The sequence below is a fragment of the Eptatretus burgeri genome, chromosome 1, assembly GCF_056783735.1.
Source record: "Eptatretus burgeri isolate ZD-2024b chromosome 1, Ebu_testis_v1, whole genome shotgun sequence".
Classification (NCBI taxonomy): domain Eukaryota; kingdom Metazoa; phylum Chordata; class Myxini; order Myxiniformes; family Myxinidae; genus Eptatretus; species Eptatretus burgeri.
The window spans coordinates 12,153,461-12,174,571 of NC_140961.1; the positions used below are offsets into that span (position 1 = coordinate 12,153,461).

General features: G+C 46.0%; 1 long non-coding RNA gene across 1 annotated transcript in view; it reads right to left on the reverse strand.

Annotated features, from left to right (window-relative positions):
• LOC147033874 (uncharacterized) overlaps nt 1-21,111 on the reverse strand; it is a 40,664-nt gene that overhangs the window by 3,478 nt on the left and 16,075 nt on the right. Inside the window, exon 4 of the long non-coding RNA XR_015055764.1 lies at nt 8,854-9,044. This is a non-coding gene — a long non-coding RNA (uncharacterized LOC147033874). The remainder of the gene's footprint in view (nt 1-8,853; nt 9,045-21,111) is intronic.

The following is a 21,111-nucleotide window of genomic DNA, read 5'->3' on the forward strand; positions in this document are numbered from 1 at the left end:
GTATGGGTGATGAATTTTCTGAGAAGGGGCATGATTTTAGGCAGGGGTCAAATTCCGTGACCTTTTGACCTCTGTTGACCTATTTACTGAATGCATTTGCATAAGCTATACATTGAATTGTAGGCCTAGCCAAGGCCAACATTTCAAGGGGTCATTTGTTATTCTACAATAATTGGTTGCAAAATTACAGCCATTTCAATTTCCCCTAACCCAAATTCACTCCCTGCGGTTAGAAAAATGGGCGTGAACAAAAAGTCCATGGGGGGTACCTTGCGACCACAGTTTTTTCCTGTTAACATCATTTTTCCAACTCAATAGACCCAGGGTTACATAAAAATAGCAAAGAAACCTAATCGTGAGGGGGGTGCATGTGAACCCCCTCTCGCCCATGGCCTCAAAGGTTTGAATATAAAATGTATGCATCCTCAGAGGTCATGATTTGTTTTGGGTGTGGGGCATACGAGCATATGAAGAGTGCTTGTCCCAATGTGGTTACACCGCAAGAAAGTGAAGGAATGGTGAGGAATGATTCCTTCTCACTTCATACTAATGGGGAGAAGGTGAATCAGGAGCCTAGCCCCACCCCGACTGAGGTGAGCGACGCGTTTGACTCGTGCACCCCGACCGGCGTTGGGGAGAGGGGCTTTGAGCATGACATAATTAATCCCCCCCCCACCACCAAAGGATGGGGGGAAAGTGGTTGAATCCTTTTCCTCTTCCATCCACTGTGCAGGACAGTGCGGACGACATGGAGATATCCGTTACGGATACCAGGAAAAAAAAGGCCAAAACGATCAAACGTTGATTCCTTTGATGCTAAAGAGCACAATAAGGTTCAGATCGTGTCAGGATCGCGGAACTGCCAAGGTACGTTCCACATGGGAAACCCATTGGTGGTACCGGAGTAATGTGTGGGTGTGGAAGCTTTGTTTGCTCCACTTGCCGACTCTGAGCATGACAGAAAATAGTGAAGCGTCTCAGGATGTCTTGAGTGTTTGTCCTGATAACCAAGCTTGTTCAGACGAGTGATGGGGAAACAGATAAAGGGGAAAGTCCCTGTGAGATAAATGTTAACCCTTCCCTCACAGATGATGATGATGAAAGCGATGTGGAGAGGAAGGACGTGGACAAGGTAAATCCCGAGGAGTCCGTAAAGATGGCAGAACTTTCTGTTTCCATGGGATCTCTTGAGTCAAATGTTCATGTTCAACAAGTAATAGGGGAGGGCATAGATGAAGCACTTGATTCGGACGAAACCTCTTCTACCCCACATTTTAGTGCTTGTGGATCAGGGCCATAATAGGCCACATGGGCCTAATATGTTCTCATGGATAAAGCATTATGTGGCAGAGTTATGCGCTTTACCGAGTGTCCTTCAAGTTTGTTTGTTTGTCCGAACAGAACTTTCGTGTTTTTCCCCACAACCACTTGTCGGATTGAGATGAAATTTTCACTATACGTGTGACTACTCACAGACTGTTTTAATCATAATTATGACATCATCAGTCACATCTTGTGGCAGCCATGTTGGAAAATGGAAAAACTTTGGACCTCTGTATCTTAAACCGCACCAAGAAAAAAATTGAAACTTGGCACATAGCAAGTATGCCTCATGGGGAATGTGTGGTTTATGACGTCATAGGTGCCTTTGTTATGACGTCATAATTGCATATGTGGAACACTGCATCTGATCAGTATGAAAATTTTTGAGGGTCATCTTGGGATAAAATTGTCCACAAAAAAATGACTTAATTTGTCACTTGATTCAGCAGCCATATTGTTTAACAAGCTCAAATGAGCTAAGATCCTTGTCCACTTAATTATGACGTCATAAAAACGAATATGACGTCATTGTGATGTATCAGGTTTGCGATAAATTATCTGTGCTAATGCCCGGCTTGATTCCCGCAAACAAAATTCAAACAGCTTGCCTAGTTTCAGAGATAATGGTATAAGCGATTTCCATTAGCAGCGATATTATGACATCAACTTTTTTTCTAGGAAGAATTTCCAAAATCGGAGATGGTTACTGCCTGCGCATGGGCTTTCTGCATATACAAGGCAAGTTTCACGAAGATCCGATGAAAACTCTGGGTTGTTTTGTCAAAAAAACAAAAAATGTCAAAAAATAGGAATGACATCATAAAAATTGATATGACGTCATAGTGATGTATCATATGTGCAGTAATTCATCTCTGCTAATGCCCTGTTCGATTCCCGCAAATAGAATTCAAAAAGCTTGTCGCGTTTCGGAGATATTTTTTTAGGCGATTTCCATTTGCGGAGATATTTTGACGTCATAACTTCTTTTCTCGGAGGAATTTTCAAAATCAGAGATGGTTACTGTCTGCGCAGGATATTTTTACACATATATGCCAAGTTTCAGGATGTTTCGATGAAAACTGTAGGCTGTGAAACAATAAGTTTCAGGAAGATCCGATGAAAACTCTTGGTTGTGAAACAACTAGGAAGAATTTCCAAAATCGGAGATGGTTACTGCCTGCGTGCGGGCTTTCTGCATATACATGGCAAGTTTCACGAAGATCCGATGAAAACTCTGGGTTGTGAAACAAAAAATGTCAAAAAATAGGAATGATGTCATAAAAATTGATATGATGTCATAATGATGTAGCATATGTGCGGTAATTAATCTCTGCTAATGCCCTGTTCAATTCCCACAAACAGAATTCAAAAAGCTTGCCTAGTTTCGGATATAATTTTTTAGGCGATTTCAATTAGCGGAGATATTTTGACATCATAACTTTTTTTCTAGGAGGAATTTTCAAAATCGGAGATCGTTACTGTCTGTGCAGAGTATTTTTACATATATATATATATATGCCAAGTTTCAGGAAGTTTCGATGAAAACTGTAGGCTGTAAAACAAAAAAGTCCACAAGAACAACAACATGAGTAAGACTTAGAGATCCTCCACGAGGATCTAAAAATAATAATAATAAACCCTTCAAAATCTTTTCTGAAGTGGCTGAACAGATCAAGGCAAAACTTTACACCTATGACCGCCTATCCATGAGGAACAAAAGGTTCATACATGTGATGTCATAGGTCACATGGTTTGGCAGCCATATTGGATTTACCCGAAAACCTTCAAAAATCTTCTTCTCTGAAGTGGTGAAACAGATTAAGGCGAAACTTTACACGTATGACCGCCTATCGATGAGGAACAAAAGGACAACCAACACACATGACATCGTATGTCAAATGGTTTGGCAGCCATATCGTAGGTCACAAGGTCTGGTAGCCAGTATTCTTTTTTTTTGGGGGGGGGGGTTCTTATATATATTTTTATTTTTTAATAAGGCTCACTTGGGCTGTGCATGGAGGGTTTTGAGGATAGAGGAGTTGCAGCTGAAATGCAAATCCTATCCAGGTTCCTGATCTTTGATTTTTGTTTGTTTGGGTTCCCTCTGATTACTCCAATGCAGGACTGTACCCATTTGGTCTTTCATTTGATTTGAATTTAATAAATTTTAATCCCATTCCAAATTAAATTGAATAATAATCATGGGTCAGGGTCAGGTTACCAATCAAAGCGGGGTTGCATCAAAGTGGGACATCTTGGTACCTGGTCATCACCAGCAGTTATAAAGTGACGGTTCTCATGATGTCTCTTATTAATTACACGAGTACATGCGCGTATGTGCGGGCCCGTAGGTGGGTGGCCGTACATGCAAAAAAAAAAAAAAAAATTGTGACGTCATAGCACTGTGTCCTGTCATTGGTTGATAAATAAATGGCCATAACTTGGGATCCGCTTGTCCGATTAATATCAAACCTTGAAAAGGCACATCCTCGGGTCCCCAGCGATATTCCTGGCAAGTTTCAATTAGATTGGACCAGGGGTTGTCGAGAAACGGCGGTCGCAGACACACACATACAGACAGACACACAGAGATTGCTGGGATTATAGATAGACGAGTAAGTGCCCGTAACAAAATAAAAAAAATTAATAAACAAATATTCAAACCGCGAGCAAGAAACAACAACCACACAGGCCGTTTCTTCGCTCTCGCATGCCCGTACGTGCGTTGCCCGGAAGTTCGCATATCGCAGTTACGATGATTCACAATTTAGTTTTAATGGCCAATTATTAAATTAGCGCCAATGTATTTTGCCTTTTCGCAATGTCGTCGCAAGGAAAAAGAGAAGAGCAGAGAGGAAAAAAAAATTACTTCCTGGTTCGGAGCACACCAGCTCACTCTGATGTTACCAAAATTTATGCACCGTCTAATATGAAAACGATCATAACTTGGGGCATAGTGTTTATCTATAAATGCGCATAAGAAATCGAGAAATTATTAGAATACACGAAGTCACCACTCTCCGGAAGCCCGTACGTTGTGACCTGTAATGGGGAAACGCAGCTGAGCTTCCCTTCCCCCATCGGCCACGCCCACGCAACAACGTGTCTTGCCATTGGTTGGTAAATAAATGGCCATAACTTGGGAACCACTTGTCCGATTAATATCAAACCTTGAAAAGGCACATCCTCAGGTCCCCAGCAATATACCTGGCAAGTTTCAATCAGATTGGACCAGTGGTTGTCGAGAAACAGTGGTCTCACTCACTCTCACACACACACACACACACACACACACACACACACACACACACACACACACACACACACACACACACACACACACACACACACACACACACACACACACACTGCTGGAATTATAGATAGATAACACATGAGAACACAAATGCCACACAAAATACACCATTCAGAACTACACACGCAATTGCTGGTGAGGATCTGCAATCTCTGATTGCTCTTATTCTTGTTTTTCAGATTGAAATGAATGATTTTAGAAAAGTTAGACCTTGATTTGACCTTTAACTTTTTGACCTCAAAAATAGTTGTTCTCCCAATTCAGTAATGCACTATGCAATTGCTGTTTAATTTTCAAGTCAATCGGATGAAAATTGACGATGTTTCAGATGAAAATTGATGATTGTAGATGTTTGCCCTCGAGTTGACCTTTAACCTTTTGATCTCAAAAGTAGTTGGTTTCCCAATTCAGTAATTCACTGTGCAATTGCTGTTTAATTTTCAAGTCAATCGGATAAAAAATGATGATTTCAGAAATTCGACCTCAAGATGACTTTTGACCTCAAAATCAATGGGCTTCTCAGTTGAGACTACCTCGACAACTTGGTAAAGTTTCATGACGATCGGTTTGGAATTGTGACCTATGGGCGATTGACAAACAGGCTAACAGACAGAAGAACAAAATTGACTGACCAATATACTTGAAAAATCTTCGATTTTGCAAGAAACAAACAGCCAGAGAGGGATGAAAACATAACCTCCTTCCACCTTCAGTGGCGGAGGTAATAACCACTTATCCTGTACGTTGACATTTCCACATATGAGAGGTGACCGGTAAGTTTATGACCTGACGTAAAAATCCTAATTGACATAACGTTATTATTCTACTTACCCGTTTTACAACAATCATGCTGTTTGTTAATTTATATGTTAGGCCGCAGAGAATCCTCCTTTTCCGATGTATATCGAATGTATCAAATTCAGAATTTTGCAGTTGATTGAGCAACTGTGGTATGACCTTATGCACCCATTAATATTGCTTTGATTATTTAGCTGTTGGATATAGAGTGGTTTTTATAAACAGATTATTTCACCAAAACGAGTAAAAACAAAAAGCACAAATTGAGCATTTCGTGCATTTATTGTAATCACTGAGAGTAGACAATAGCATTAAACACTGATCGATGAAGGTCGGAGCCAATGATATTTCTTACTAAGCATAACCGAGACCACTGTACCCATACATTAACATATTATCTTGTATGGAATTTACACTATGTTCTCACATTGCTGGCGATTGTATTATTTCTGCACCAGTGCAGTTTGTACGATAATTCTGCCTGTGTTGTACTTGATCGAGAAGCAAGGAGAGTGGTCTCAGAGGGAATTTTGCGAGGACGATACATTTTGTCGATAACATCTAAATGTTTCGTCATTTTTGCGAGCATCATCAGATTAATTCCATGGAACCAGCTCACCCTTTGGGGCATTTCCCTGGAAGCCCACATAAATCCGCCGAGTGAAAACGATGCAGTTGGATACGGCGCTCACATCCACGGGTGTCAAGAGCTATAAAATGGGGTGACCGTTTAAAGGCGAATTCCAGTCACAGGGGGGGGGGGGGCTATCCGTAATGTGAAAAATCCCAGAAGGTGCCCCAAGGAGCTATGGACACCTGTAGTTCACGGACTGACCCATTATCCTGGGCTCTGGCACCATATTATGTACCCGTCTGGCCTCACGTTTGTCTCCCACAGGGAACTAACTCTAAGGATGATTGGTCCTGGCAGTCTCAGGTTTGTGCGGTTCATCGTTTCATCCGAAAAGTCGAGTTTGAAATGCAATTGGCATCGAAGGCACACAAAGTGGATGCAAGTATTTCAAATGTTTTTGAGATATGAAAGCTTTCGTGGCGTCATCAAAATGCCTTTGAATGATACATTAGAGCCTAATTGTAAATGGAAATGACAAAAATCGAAGCCTAATTAACTTCCAGTGCTGGCTCCTGGCACACGGGGCGATTTGATTGGGGATGCAAGGAATGCACCAAAATAGACTCCTCCGCACTTTTCTCCAAGCTAGTGGAGGGAATACATATTTTGAGAAATAGCTCATTATTTTAAACTCAATTCGTGGAATGCTAAAGTGCTCCCATTTAGTACAGTTCTCTCTCTGTGGCGATGGTCTTTCATGTGCTGTCACCATCGGTGAGAAGTCAGAACATTTGGAACTTACAAGAGAGGGAACTTAAAATCTCTGGCCAATTTTTACCCTCGCCGAAGGAGAGGGTATTGCGTTTGGGTACGTTTGTTACTTGGCAAAAAAAATGTTTGACTTGTATGTTGATCGTCTCCATTTGTTTGTTTGTGTGTCTGCTCGCCTCCAGCCCAAACCGCTCAACCTATCGTTCTGAAATTTTCAGAGATTAAGGTCACTGACCCTGCGACGGTTCCGCATTTAAGTTTCGTAAAATTCGGTCGAACCAAAAGGTCTACATAGGCCAATATGCCAATTTGAGCCAAATTTTCTAAAATCCTCAAATTTCATCCGATTGGCTTGAAATTTGAACAGAATTTGCATATCGGGTCAATTAATTCAACCGCCTTTTACTTTTGAGGTTATCATCGGCCATCAAGTCAACCCAAAATAGTCAAATTTTTAAATTGTTTCTAAAATTGTCAATTTTCATTCGATTGACTTGAAATTTGAAGACCAATTTGCATATGAGGTCGCTGAACTCAAGCACTTATTAATTTTGAGGTCAACATCGACCAAAAGGTCAACATAGGCCAAATTTCTAAAATCCTCAATTTTCATCTGATTGACTTGAAATTTGAAGAGCATTTGCATATCAGGTCACTGAATTCAACCACCTGCTAATTTTGAGGTAAGGACGGCTCAAAAGGCCAATTTGGGACAAATTTTCTATAATCCTCAAATTTCATCCCATTCACTTCAAATTTGAAGAGCATTTTCATGTCAGGTCACTGAATTCAACCACCTATTAATTTTGTGGTTCCCATATGCCAAAAGGTCAAAATGGGCCTAATTTCTAAAACCCTCAATTTTCAACCAATTGATTTGAAATTTGAAGAGCATTTTCATGTCAGGTCACTGAATTCAACTTCCAATTAATTTAAAGGTCAAAAGTTCAATATGCTCTCCCATGTGCCATTCTACTTTGTGCTGTTTTGCCGAGTTTTCACTCTTTGAGCAATTTTTCATTTGTTTGTTGGTTTGTCTGTCCGCACAGAACTTTCGTGTTTTTCTCCACAACCGCTTGTCGAATTGAGACAAAATTTTCACCGAACTACAGCGATTACTGTAAAATGTTTTCATGATAATAATAATGACGTCATTAGGTCATGTGGTGTCGCAGCCATGTTGGAAAAATGGAAAAACTTTGGACCTCTGTATCTCTGAACCCACACCAAGGAAAATATTGAAACTTGGCACATAGCAAGTACTCCTCATGTGGAATGAGTGTGATTTTTAAATGACATCATAGATGCCTTCATTATGACATCATAATTGCATATGTAGAATGCTATATCTGAGCAGTATGAAATTTTTTGAAGGTCATCGAGAGATAAAACTGTCCACAAGATTGTCCACAATTTTTTTTTAACGACATCATCGCTCATTGGTTTCGACAACCATATTGTTGTTGTTTCTTTAAACCTTCAAAAACATTCTTCTCTGAAATGGCTGAACCAGTCATCACTGCGAGCATTTATAAAGTAGCAGTTGTAATTATGTCTCTCATTAATTGTGTAACACACCAGTGCACAAACGCCACTCAAAACAAGTCCTGGCTCGGGTCTGCAAACTCTGATTGCTACTTTTCTTGTTCATTTATTACTTCCTGGGATCTATGGATGTAGCAGTTTAACTTTTTCATGAAGGACCAATCACTTATATGTTATACGAGACAAAAACACGATGACGTATATACAGTATGTACACAAGACATGGAAATCAAACTTGAACCTTCAAGCTGTAATAAAACCCTGACAAAAATCCATGATTTCTAATGGGGTTTCATAGAACTCTCCTGAAAATCTCAACAGATCATTGAAGAAATTGTTTCAAAGAATACGTGACTTTTGTAACGACGTAATCCAACCCAGAATGCTCGGTGCACATGCGTATAACCCCTTAGCAGCAATGTTGATCAGGGCACGTTTCCATATATTGTGCATGCACAATAAGGTTTGTTACATAAAATTGTTCACAAAGCTTCAAGAAGGAATCCAAAAATACTTGGAAAAGTACCTGAGAGAAAGGGCTGTATCCACTTTTGTTACTGCAGTATCCGGATGACGTGGGCCGGTGCAAGACCTGAAGGATCAAAGACAGGCGTGTTCCACCCAAACCCCGATGGATCGCGACCAAGGAATAGACTTTGAACTTTGTGAGAGTGCCTCCTGTGATCATGGTAAGTTGGTGGTTTATTGAATGCATATCTGCAATTGGGAAGACAATGATGTGAGTCATTACCAACAAAGTAATATCCACCGACTCTTCGACAAAGGACATCTTCACAACATGAAAATACACAAATCTTATGCCAGATATTATTTATGTGGGAGCAAAATGTATCAGGCAGAGTTCCCTGAGGGGGATAATGCATCTGGATTGGGTGCTTCTTAAGAGTAATGGACAGATCATATCTGGGGCTTGTGAATGCAAAGGGTAAGTTTAAAAATAAACTTTTAAAACGGTTTACGATTAATCATGTTCATTGAATTTGGGGGGGGGGGTGGGATGGGAGAGGAGCTAAGGGAGCTGTGAAGGCTGTGATAAATATATTCTTTATTTGGTTCCAGAGCTACAAGAAAAGTCATACGAGATTTTTGCATCTTGCAAAAAGGAGAATGTTCTCAAAACAATGGATGAAGATCTTCAATGCAAGATGTGAAATCAGAGCTACATCCCGAGACATATCATGTGCTTTTGATACGGTCTGGCATCCTGCTCTGCTCACCAAACTCTCTTCCTATGGTATCCAATACCATCTCCACTCATGGCTCACAGACTTCCTCTCCTGTCGCAACCAACGTGTGGCCCTTAATGGAGTTCTCTCATTCTCTCTTCCTGTCCAGGCTGGAGTTTCTCAAGGCAGCGTTCTGGGTCCTGTTCTTTTTCTGGTTTTGATCAATGATCTCTCTGCCTCTCTAGAAAATCATTATCTTTTTGCTGATGACGACACCGTCTGCCGTACCATCCGTCATCCCTCAGATCGGCAGGCAGCAGTCTGTTTGCTCTCTGCAGATCTGGATAAAATCACACACTGGTCTAACATGTGGAACATGTCTTTCAATCCTGACAAACCTCTCACTCTCACTTTTTCTCTCCAGAAGGACCGCCTGGAACCCCCCCCCCCCTCCCATCTACATTCTCAACGATCCTCTTTCAGAAGTCCTTTCATTCAAGCTTCTGGTTTCACTATCTGACATGATCTTTCCTAGGAAAGCCACATTTCCAAGCTGGCCTCCAAAGCCAGTCACCAACTAGGCATCCTCTGCCGTTCAATGTCCTTCCTTCGCACACCTGATCTCCTGACCACAGACAAAGCTTTTGTCCACAGCTTGATGGAGTACTACTCTCCCGTCTGGGCTGATGCTCCTGCCTCTCACGTTTCTCAGCTTCACACTGTGGAAACCAAGGCATTTAGGATCATTGGTATCTCCCGCGATTAGGCTGAGCCTTTGGGTCTCTTACTTTCTGATCACAGGCAAGTCGGTGTTCTTTCTGTCTCCTCCCCCCCCCCACTCTATCTGCGATATGTTACCCCCAACCCCTCATTCAAACTCCCACACTCTCTTCAATCCCACTGTTCCCTCCAGGTCTTCAAAACAGCTGTTCACCACCACCTATCTTCTCCCATCCAAAACTATGATCTTTCCTACACCCGTTAATCCACCCCAAGCCCACCTCCTTCAAATTCCCTTCTTTCCTTCCTGAAAGTCCCTGTAATGTCCATCTTCTATTCCCCATGTTCCCCGTCCCATCCCTCTCCCTTCCACAGATCTAATGTCTCTGTTCCACACTGTTTTGTCCTTCTCTCTCCCACCCCTCTTATCTGCTGCTCCCCTTGTACGTTCTGTGCTAGCTCTCATACGAGCCTCGACTTTGTATACAAAAAAAAATACAAAACGAGGTTGTGTGAGTGTTTTTTTTATCCACTGCCGCCCACTCGCTTATATTTACTGGAAATGATAGGAACTTGATACCCCTCATCCAAGGATATTTCCTGTATTCATAGTGTGTGTGTGTGTGTGTGTGTGTGTGTGTGTGTGTGTGTGTGTGTGTGTGTGTGTGTGTGTGTGTGTGTGTGTGTGTGTGTGTGTGTGTGTGTGTGTGTGTGTGTGTGTGTGTGTGTGTGTGTGTGTGTGTGTGTGTGTCAGTGCATCTCCTCCATAACTTTTAAACCATGAAACCTATCAACGTGAAACTTTGCATGCATACTAAGGGAACTCCAAGGGAATGCATGAATAAATATTGGGTGTTTGAGTTAATTAAAACACCCTTTTTAAAGATATTTAACAGCCTTATTTAGAAAAAAAAAAAACAAGGGCTTCATCCTTGGTCAGCCACTTGCTCAGCCTGCTCTCCCTTGCTGGGGTCTTATTCGACATTTTTTTGGCTTGCTCAACAATGCCTTGATTTGAAACAGCCCACAATGGTTTAATGATAAGGCGCTCAATTTAACCTCCACTTTCCTCACTCATATCATCAAATGTCTGATCTTTATACCGATGAATCACTGTATACATCATATTTGTATGTGCTACAGTTTTAAAATTTGGAGCGATTTAATGCATCATATAATGCAATTTTCCACGATGAATTCTTATGGACAAATTAAAGTATATTATCTAAATAATATTCCGTTTTGAGGATCGGATCACATGAACTAAAAAACTGTCAAAACCTGGTGTGAAATCTGAAAATGGTAAGAAATTAGCGATATGTGTTCCATTACCAATCAGCATGCTATCGCTTACCAAGCCAGCTGCTCCTTATCAACCGTTAAGTCACTCAGCTTACACTCTACAAGCTGCTTGGTTGCTTTCTTGCAAGCTATGGCAATAAATGGCAAAAGTACTCACACTGTCACTGAATATATCGACCGACGTACAATGTTCAGGCCCCACTCGCTTGCGTTGGGCCCCACAGTGTCGTGCGGTGCCATGGGTGGTGACAATCCTGCTGAAAATGTTGTGTAATTTTATTTTGCATGACATGGACCTTTTTCGTAGATCTACTTTCATTATATGACCCATAATTTTGACAATGATAGATACATGAAAAAAAATTAATTCAATGTTTCGTTTTTCTTGTTATTTCTTAACCTATTTTGTTGGAGTGAGTGCTTGCTTCAGTGCTTAAGCCATTTGGCGAGCGCTCTACAAGCTTCCATGGCGATACCTCAGCTCGGTTCTCCATGGGGACATCCCCTGAGTTGGGAAGGCAAAATAAATTAGAGGACAAGTGAACTACGAGTTCAAGAGTGAATTGAAGAAAAACGATTTCAGTGGCTACAAAGCAATAAATCCCTACACAATGGCACGATAGCTGAGAGGTACACACACTCGTTCTAAGCTGTCCAGCCGAGGTTCAAATCCTGACCCAGCTATCAACTGTCATCCCGGTGCTTCACAGGCAATGTGATCCATCAATGTGTGTGCACTGTCTCTTATATGGATGTTAAACTGAGTGTCACATCTACCGGAATTTCTCCTCCCTTTCTCCCCCCCTCCCCCCTTTACTCTCTCTCCCTCCTCTCTCTCTCTCGATCTCTCTCGCTCTCTTTCTCTTTCTCCCCCATCCCTCTCAATATTCCCATCAGTGAAGCGATGGATTGTATTTGCTGGTCTATACTGTAAGAGAGATGTATGTCTGTCTGTGTCGCAATTTTTCTCATTTTTCGTCATCAAACTTCCAGATGTTCATCAGTGAGTACTGGGAAGTGTATTCAGAAAAGTTTTTTTGAAAATTTAGAAAAAAAGTATTTTTTTTTTTTTTTGAATCACTATAATCGCAGAAGCCTTTGTGGCTATGTGAAAGGTAATATATAATGATCGCCAACTTCATTACTCAGTAGGTGTGGGGAAGTGTTTTAGGTCGCCACAAAAATAGAAAAAAAAAATTTTGATTTCTGGAATGGAACCAGGATTAAAACAGCACCAGGAAATGTCAGGTACCTCTGTGAGTATTGTATATTAAGACAGGTACAAAGTCCGATTTGCATCCAGGAACAGAACAATTATGGTTAACAATTTTGAAATTGCCACTCTAATTGAAATGCTGAAAATTATGTTAAAAAGACAATTTCACACAGATTTTGTGCTATCAACGGCAGGTTAAAAGTGATCCATCCAGCAGAAGTGTCACTGAAAACACACAGCGCATATGCATAAGGCCTCATTAGCATCCATACGTCATTTCTTAAATCCCGTATTAAAAGTTTGGCCGATTTTGACCTTTTGGCCGATTGACCCTGAAAAATAATTGGTGGTTGAATTCAGTGACCTGATATGCAAATCCTCTTCAAATTTAAAGTCAATCGGATAAAAATTGAGGATCATAGAAATGGACTGAAGTTGTTAACCTAAGGCCTATGTTGTCCTTTTGACCTCAATATCAATGGGCTTCTTGCTTATGACTAACACGACCGTTTGGTTAAGTTTTGTGAAGATCGGTTTAAAATTTTGACCTGTAAGCGATCAACAAACAGACACAAACAGACAGACAGAATCACAGACCAGACCAACCAATATACTGTACTTAAGCATCTTCGATTTTGCAAGTCACAAACTGTGATCAAAGAGAGAAGAACATATTGCACTCTCATCAATCAATATTAAAACACCAAAAACAGGAGCATCAATGGGATATAAATGTTGCACTTGGCTAACTTACTGCCTCGCCTCCATCAGTTTATCGATTCGAGGTGTTGTTGTTGACAATGCAACGCGCATACCTTCATCAGCTTTCAGGTGGTTAGTGGCGTTTGTCTTCATTGCTACCCGGACCGAGAACCCGGTTTCACAGATGATTGTGGTAACGAAAGGAATGACCACTTGGAGGACACGCAGAGTGAGAAATGAGAATTAATCTGGCAGTTTCATCCAAAAATTCACTCCCACTCTTTCAAATTCGCTTGTCAGACCAGTGGAGTTTTTAAAATCAACGAGCTCTTCTTTTGTTGGGCTGTCATCAATCATCTGAGTCAGATCAATGGTGAACGGTCTCAATATCCAGCTTTCTGTCGGAAACATGTCCATTGCAAAGTGGCCACTGAAGTGATCTTTCAAGGTTTTCCAATGTGTGGTGACGTCTTGAGTGATCTCAGGTAACAGTCCAGGTTCTGGTAAAAATTGCACTATTTTGGGAATGGTATGTTGTGGTTGAGGAAATTCGCAAACCACCATTCAGGTCCTGTAGGTGAGATATCTCTGTAAGTACATGTGTAGTTAGCCCAAACCCATTGTTTAGAGGGAATAAATGTGATTCATTCGGGCTGCGACCCTTTAAGATAGCCGTTTTCTGTTCTATCTTTATTTTGAGCCAACCACGTCTCAACCGCCATCACACAACAACCACCAACCGCAACGCCACTTCACAACAACAACGCCAACAGCCACGACCTTTACCTTCACAGCACACCATCCCGCAACCATCGCATCACCGCCATTCCAAGCGTCACCGTGGCCAGGGACCGCCACTTGAGACCCTCCACCACCTTCGCTCCCCCCCACGCTGAGATAGTGCGAAAAGGGGGGCCCCGTTCCCACCCCATTCCAAGCAGTGCCAACGAAACCCGTGGAGGAGCGCGGAGTCGGGGCACCGCCGCCACATTTGCGGCTCATCACAAGACGGGTAGGCTCCACCCGGTCTCGCGCCCACAGACCCTGTCTGCCCCCTTGTCGTTGAGGGTGGCCCTTTTCTTTTGCTTTTGAGTATATGTGTTGTCGGCACCGTCTGTAAAGTAAAACTGTGTAAGTGCTGCTGTGTGCTCGCGTAGTCGGTAGTAGATCTGCATTGTTGTGTTTCTTTTGCAATTGCTTTTGGTGCATAATTGTTGTAATTGTATATGTGTGCTATCCGTGTGCCGCGGAATAAATGTGCCTTATGTTGAACTGTTTTTCCCGTTTCGCTTCGTCTTTTCTTTAATTGAATCTCCATCTTACTTCACGTAAAGGGTTGGTAGTGGGCTAAATACACCCGATAATTAATCGGAACCGTCGAGGTCGACGATAACACCGCTCGGTTATCCCGATAGTACGAAACGAGTCGGTTAAAGTGGCCCGAGTCCGGAGTCGACCTGCGGCGAGGTGCGATCGCCCGGTCTACCCTCCGTGTGGGTACTTAGGTAGGTCGAATTTGGCGAACAACCCTATCCCACGCGGGGGGCCGATTGGCATGATCGTGGTGAGGCCGAAAGGCCCACCCGTGACTAGTTCCCGGCGTTAGTCCGAGAGGGTCACGACAGAATTGTCCGTCCGGTGGGCGACGTGCCGCGATTCGAGTTACGTGGCCGCTCGCACGCTGGCGGGCGCGAATTCGCAACACTGGTGTCAGGTCGTGGGACACAAACCCATCCCCCTCCTCGCGGCACTGGTGTCAGACAGAGAGCGGGAAAACGGGCTCTCCTGTCTCCAGCTAAATTCACGGGAATCGGTCCAGGGGTGAGAGGAGCGACCCCCGATTTCCTCCAAATTACGAGCGAGCTAAATTAACCTTTTACGAGAAATAAGATGGCGTCTCAAGGCGAGCGGGAGCCGGGGGTATAAGAAATGGATTTAGAATGTGTAGAATCCATGGCACAGGATGAAATCCCCGCGCAGGAAATGTTGGTTGTACAGCACGAACTCCCCCAACTGAACCCACAGTTCGAAATGGGTGCAGTGGCTGGGGTGGCGGACGAACGGCCCCCACGTGCGAATTCGCCCACGGATCGGACGATGGAAATGTTTGAGGCATTGATGAGGAAAATGGATACAAACACAAATGAAATGAAAAACAAAATAAAAGGCATGAACGAAAAATGGAAACAAACGCACTCAAAATGAAGGAAGAAATGAAAGAACTGCGGGGTGCGACGCAGAACATGGGCCGAAGCCTGCAGGCGGGCATGAAGGCAATGGCAGCGGAGCTCAAAATGGCGACTCCACGTGTGGGAGCGAACGAGCTGGGAGGGGGTGCAACGGCTGTCAGGCCTGCAGTGGGGGCGGGTGACAAAATTATTCGGGGGGCGTGTTGGGCGAGACTGGTAAAGGTGACGGAGAGAGCAACAGTGACTGTGACCGAGAGGGAAAAACTAATTGGGGTGACGGAGACGTGCACGAGGGAGATAACAAGGGAAGAGACGGAAATAATAGTTGAGACAAGGGAGATAACGGAAGAGAAGGAAATAATAGACACGGGAGATAGAGGGTGAATTGGACGGGGTGAGAGACGCTCACACACACACACACAGAGGTAGTGGAGGACGATGAGGTTGAGCTCGCGGAGCGTGTAGGGACCCAGTGCGAGCAGCGGGATAGCCTCCTCCAGGAACGAGGGGAGGGAGTATGCCCCCTTGAGGCGAGTCACGACCAGGTGGGTTCGGTCGTGCTTTGCGAGGTCGAGGGGAGGAGTGCTGTGGACGGGTGCACGCCGAGCTTGGGGGGTATAGAGGCCCCGGAGACCCTTGTGGGGACACAAATCCCCAGTGTGGTTGTCCCGGTGTGTATGGTGCAAGGTGTGAGTGAGACCCCGTGTGTGGATGAGACCCAGGTGTGAGTGCGCCCCCGTGTGTGAGTGGTGTGGTGGCAAGTGTGCCGAAGAGCGTGCTTCCCAGCACGCCGTGTGTAAGTGAGACACCGCGGGCGAGTGCCCAGGCGTGTGTGAGTGGAAGGTTGCGAGTGAGTGGAGCCACGTGTGCGAGGGAGGTGGCATGCGAGAGTGAACGGCCGAGTGCAAGGGAGACCGTGTGTGTGAGAGAGTGGTATGTGAGGGAGATGTCGGTCGGCATGCGTGAGCATGCAGCCACGTCTCCCGGTGTGAATGTGAGTTTGATGGAGTGGAGTGTGAGCGTCGTAACACGCAGGTGTGCGTGGGTTGAATGGCGACGACGACGGCGACAGAGGGACAAAAGCCGAGTAGCGGTTGCAGCTGTTTCGGGGACCGTGCCGGTTTCACCCAGCAGCGAGCGCGAGGTCCGTGCTGTGCAACGCACGAGGCCCCCACGTGCTCGCTTGCGAGAGTGAAGTTCCGGTCTGGAAATGCACGCGGTGGATTTGCCGATCCCGCGGATGGACAAAGTTTAGGCAGGATTTTGGATTTGGACCGGACGGGTTCTCCACGCGAGCGGGTGTGTTCAGCTCCAACGGGCAGAGAACATGTGTTCACGTGGGGAACCCCTCGAGACGTGAGGCTTGTGGTTTTTTTTATGCGCCGGGTGACGTCATGGCTGCGTGTGTGGTTGGAATCCGGCAGGAGGGTGAATCCCTGCCGGATGGTACCGTCCAAGAGGGACGAGGGATGCGAACAGCTGCCATGACGTCACGCCACAGGTGCGCAGCTGTGAATTGCTGCGCAGGTTGTGAGTTTCCACGCTGGTGCTGCACGATAAAAAAAAAAAAAAAACAGCAAGCCTCGCTTTCGGGTGAACAGGATTCCTGGGCAAGGGGTGGAAGACCCCCTTACTGGGCACAGGATGAAACTAGCTAGGGGGAAGGGTTAGCTTAGTTAGACCGGCTCCATGGGGCAGGGGTAAGTCCTCATGGGGCCCGTGGAATGGATAGGTAGAGGGATTTAGATGAGATTTAGGTTGGGAAATAAAATGATTTTTTTTTTTTAGAAGACAGTGACAGACTTTGGATGTGTAGAGGGGACGTAGTTTAGCTACGTAGTGTTAAATGGAACGTGCTATAGTTTAAGGGACGACGTGGGAGCACCGAGTTAGTTTGGGGAGGTAGTTAGAAGGATGGCAGAGTTCGGTGGTGTGTGTGTGTTGAAGAGTTGGTGAGTTGAGGTGGAACGTGTGCTTGGTGAGTGAGTGAGGCCAGCGGGGCTGTGTGAGTGGAGCGAATGGGGAATGCATGGTGCGATGAGTGATTGGGGGGAGGAGTGACTCCCGCCCAAGGGACCCCGGGGTCAGTGTAAAGTGAGTTAGCTGGGTTAGTTAAATTGACAAAATGGAGGTCGTTTTGCTGTTGGTGTGAATGTAGGCTCGAAACCTGTTTAGAGGGGTGCAGGAGCCCTGTTGAAGGGCTGGGAGCGTGGCTGCGAAAGGTGAGTAACGCTGAGTGGGTACCCCGGGCACCAGGCTAGTCGGCCGTAGTAGGCCAAGGGCCCATGGGGGGCCGGGATAGCGTAGTGGGCACGGGTGCGCCCGCTTGGTGCGGGGGCCCGGGGCACCGTTAGCCGCGTGGGCAGTGTTGTGGGCACGGGTGACCCTCAGAAAGGGGCCCGGGAAGCCAGCCTGCCACGTGTGCGTTTCAGGGGAGGTGCCATGGGGGGCACTCCCCGGTGTTTAGGGAGCTGGTGGGCTCGGAGGCAGTGTAGTGCCCGGGGGTGCCATCGAAGGGGAATCGGCAGAGGGTCGTGCCTGCCAAGGGGAGCCACGCGTCCCAGCCATGAGACCGTGTGAGGGCACGGGAAGAAAATTGGGGGGCGACGCCCGAAATTTGAGAGGACACCAACACAGGCGACGGGAATCTGGGTTGTTAGAACCAATAGTTTAAGCGAGAGGCGCTTGTTGAAAGCCCCTGGGTAGTTTAAAGGTTAATGGTTAGGGTAGATTAGGAAGTGTACCCCTCCGCACCATCCATCCCCTCACTCTCGTTGTGGGCCGCTGGACCCACTTTGTGTTATAGATCGCTGAACTCTGGGGAGGCCATTCTGAGGCTTCGTTGGGCCTCGACACAGGACGCTAGCCCTCCCTCATTCCCCTCCGGGAAGGGAACGTAGGGGTTGGGAGTAGGCGAGGACGATAGGTTAGCCGAACAAGGAAGATAAAGGGGGTTAGGGGACGAATTATAGTGGGAGAAAAAAAAATTAAAAAAAATCAAATTAGTTGGGGCTAAATTGGGGTTTGACAAATTCAGGGAGTGGGTATAGACAGTGACAGGCAAAGGCGATAGGTTGGGAGGGAGACTGTAGGGTAGGTCCGAGCCAGCCTTCCGAGTGGCCAGCACCACCGCACTCCCTCCACCAACCTCCACTGAATGGCAAAGGATGGCCAGCTTCATCTGCTGGCTGCGTTGCTGCAAGGCCTGTGCCGGCCCACTTCATCGGCAGCTGTTGTTTTGCTGCAAGCCCTGTGCCAGCTGGATCGTCAGCAGCTGTTTACTTCAAGGCCTGTGCCGGCCAGTTCATCTGCCGGCTGTGTTTGCCTGCAGCGGCCCTGTTCTGCAGGCTTTGTTTGCCTGCTGCCTTTGCCATGCCATGCCCACTGCCCCTGTTCACCATCCACGTTCAATTCTGCTTTGCCCCCCCCCCCCCTGTTCATTTCCATGTGCGCCAGGATCAAGGCAACAGTTTGCAAGCTGCGAGAACTGCCCTGTTGGCAGCTACAACACGGGCCTGCAGTGGCGGCCCGTGCACCGTGTTTGCATTCATCCATTCATCCAATCATCCATCCATCCATCCATCCATCCATTGTGCTTATTGCGTGTGCCACTTGAGCTGGCACGAAGACTGCATTTGTGCAGCCCATGCACCGTTGTGGTTCACTGCGTTCAGTTCAAAAAGGGGAGGCCTTGGACTGCGTGTGAGCAGCCGGCCATGTTCCCAGTCACCTGCATTGCATGAGCCAGAGACTGCATGCGAGCAGCCTGGCTCCCTGCCATTACTTGAGCCAGAGACTGCATGCGAGCAGCCTGGCTCCCTGCTAACTGCTTTCTTTTTGCAGAGTCCATTGATCCTGGGCCATGGTTTAGTGTAAAATTTGTAAGTTAAGGTTAAGATGTACTGTACATATGAGTGCGCCCCCGGCATGTCTGTCTTAGCGCCGGCAATTTTATTTAAGTCGTCCGTGTGAGTGGGTTTGTTTCGTTAGTTACTCAGCCCTCAGGTTATTTATTTTGGGGACACGAATACCATGAATGTCGCACTCAGGGATCCGTAGGTAAAACGTACTAGGGGAGAACTACACATGATGGCACACGAATATTTGACGACTCAGGACGAGTCTGTAAAAATGGGAGGGAGTAGTGTTGTGGTTGAGGAAATTCGCAAACCACCATTCAGGTCCTGGAGGTGAGATATCTCTGTAAGTACATGTGTAGTTAGCCCAAACCCGTTGTTTAGAGGGAATAAATGTGATTCATTCAGGCTGCGACCCTTTAAGATAGCCGTTTTTCTGTTCTATCTTTATTTTGAGCCAACCACGTCTCAACCACCATCACACAACAACCACGAACCGCAATGCCGCTTCACAACAACAACAACAACAACAACAACTCCAACAGCCACGACCTTTACCTTCACAGCACACCATCCCGCAACCATTGCATCACCGCCATTCCAAGCGTCACCGTGGCCAGGGACCGCCACTTTAGACCCTCCACCACCTTCGCCTCTCCTTCTGCGGCCATTCCCGCACCGCTTGTGGGCACCGAGCGTCAGGCTGTCCTGGACTCGTAGAGGGCGGCGCCGAGCCGCAGGTAGAAAGTGCGGCCTTTCCGAGGAAAAGTCGGATCAGGAATGATACACGCCCACTTCTGATCCGTCCTATCAGCAAGCGCGGGGCGATTTGGCCCCGCCTCCAGGCGCGTTGGAGTGGAATCGATATATGCAAGTTCGAGGATCAGGGGAGGTTCACGCCCACTTTTCCTCCGTCCAATGGGCGAGCGTGGCTCCGCCCCCGAGCTCATCCTGATCCAGAAATTTGCATATGGGTTCTCCTGCCGTACTATAAAGCGCCGAGCGCGGGGCGAATTCAGTCAGTTTTGGGCTCGGGCGAGTTGGAGAGGTGTGGCGGCGGCGGAGTGTGGCAGCAGCAGTCAAGACGGGTCTGGAGGAGAGTCAGTCTGTCGGGGTTCGGACTCTGTCGGGGAGCTGCAGAGAGGCAAGGAAGACAGCAGTCGGCGACGAGGTCGAAGCGGAGTCGCTCGTCGCGGGACCCAAGCAAGCCAGCTATCCTCTTTCCCCAGAGCATCAACAACCTCCCCCCTTTTCCCCCCCCGCGCTGAGATAGTGCGAAAAGGGGGGCCCCGTTCCCACCCCATTCCAAGCAGTGCCAACGAAACCCGCGGAGGACCGCGGAGTCGGGGCACCGCCGCCACATTTGCGGCTCATCACAAGACGGGTAGGCTCCACCCGGTCTCGCGCCCACAGACCCCGTCTGCCTCCTTATCGTTGAGGGTGGCCCTTTTCTTTTGCTTTTGAGTATATGTGTTGTCGGCGCCGTCTGTAAAGTAAAACTGTGTAAGTGTTGCCGTGTGCTCGTGTAGTCGGTAGTAGATCTGCATTGTTGTGTTTCTTTTGCAATTGCTTTTGGTGCATAATTGTTGTAATTGTATATGTGTGCTATCC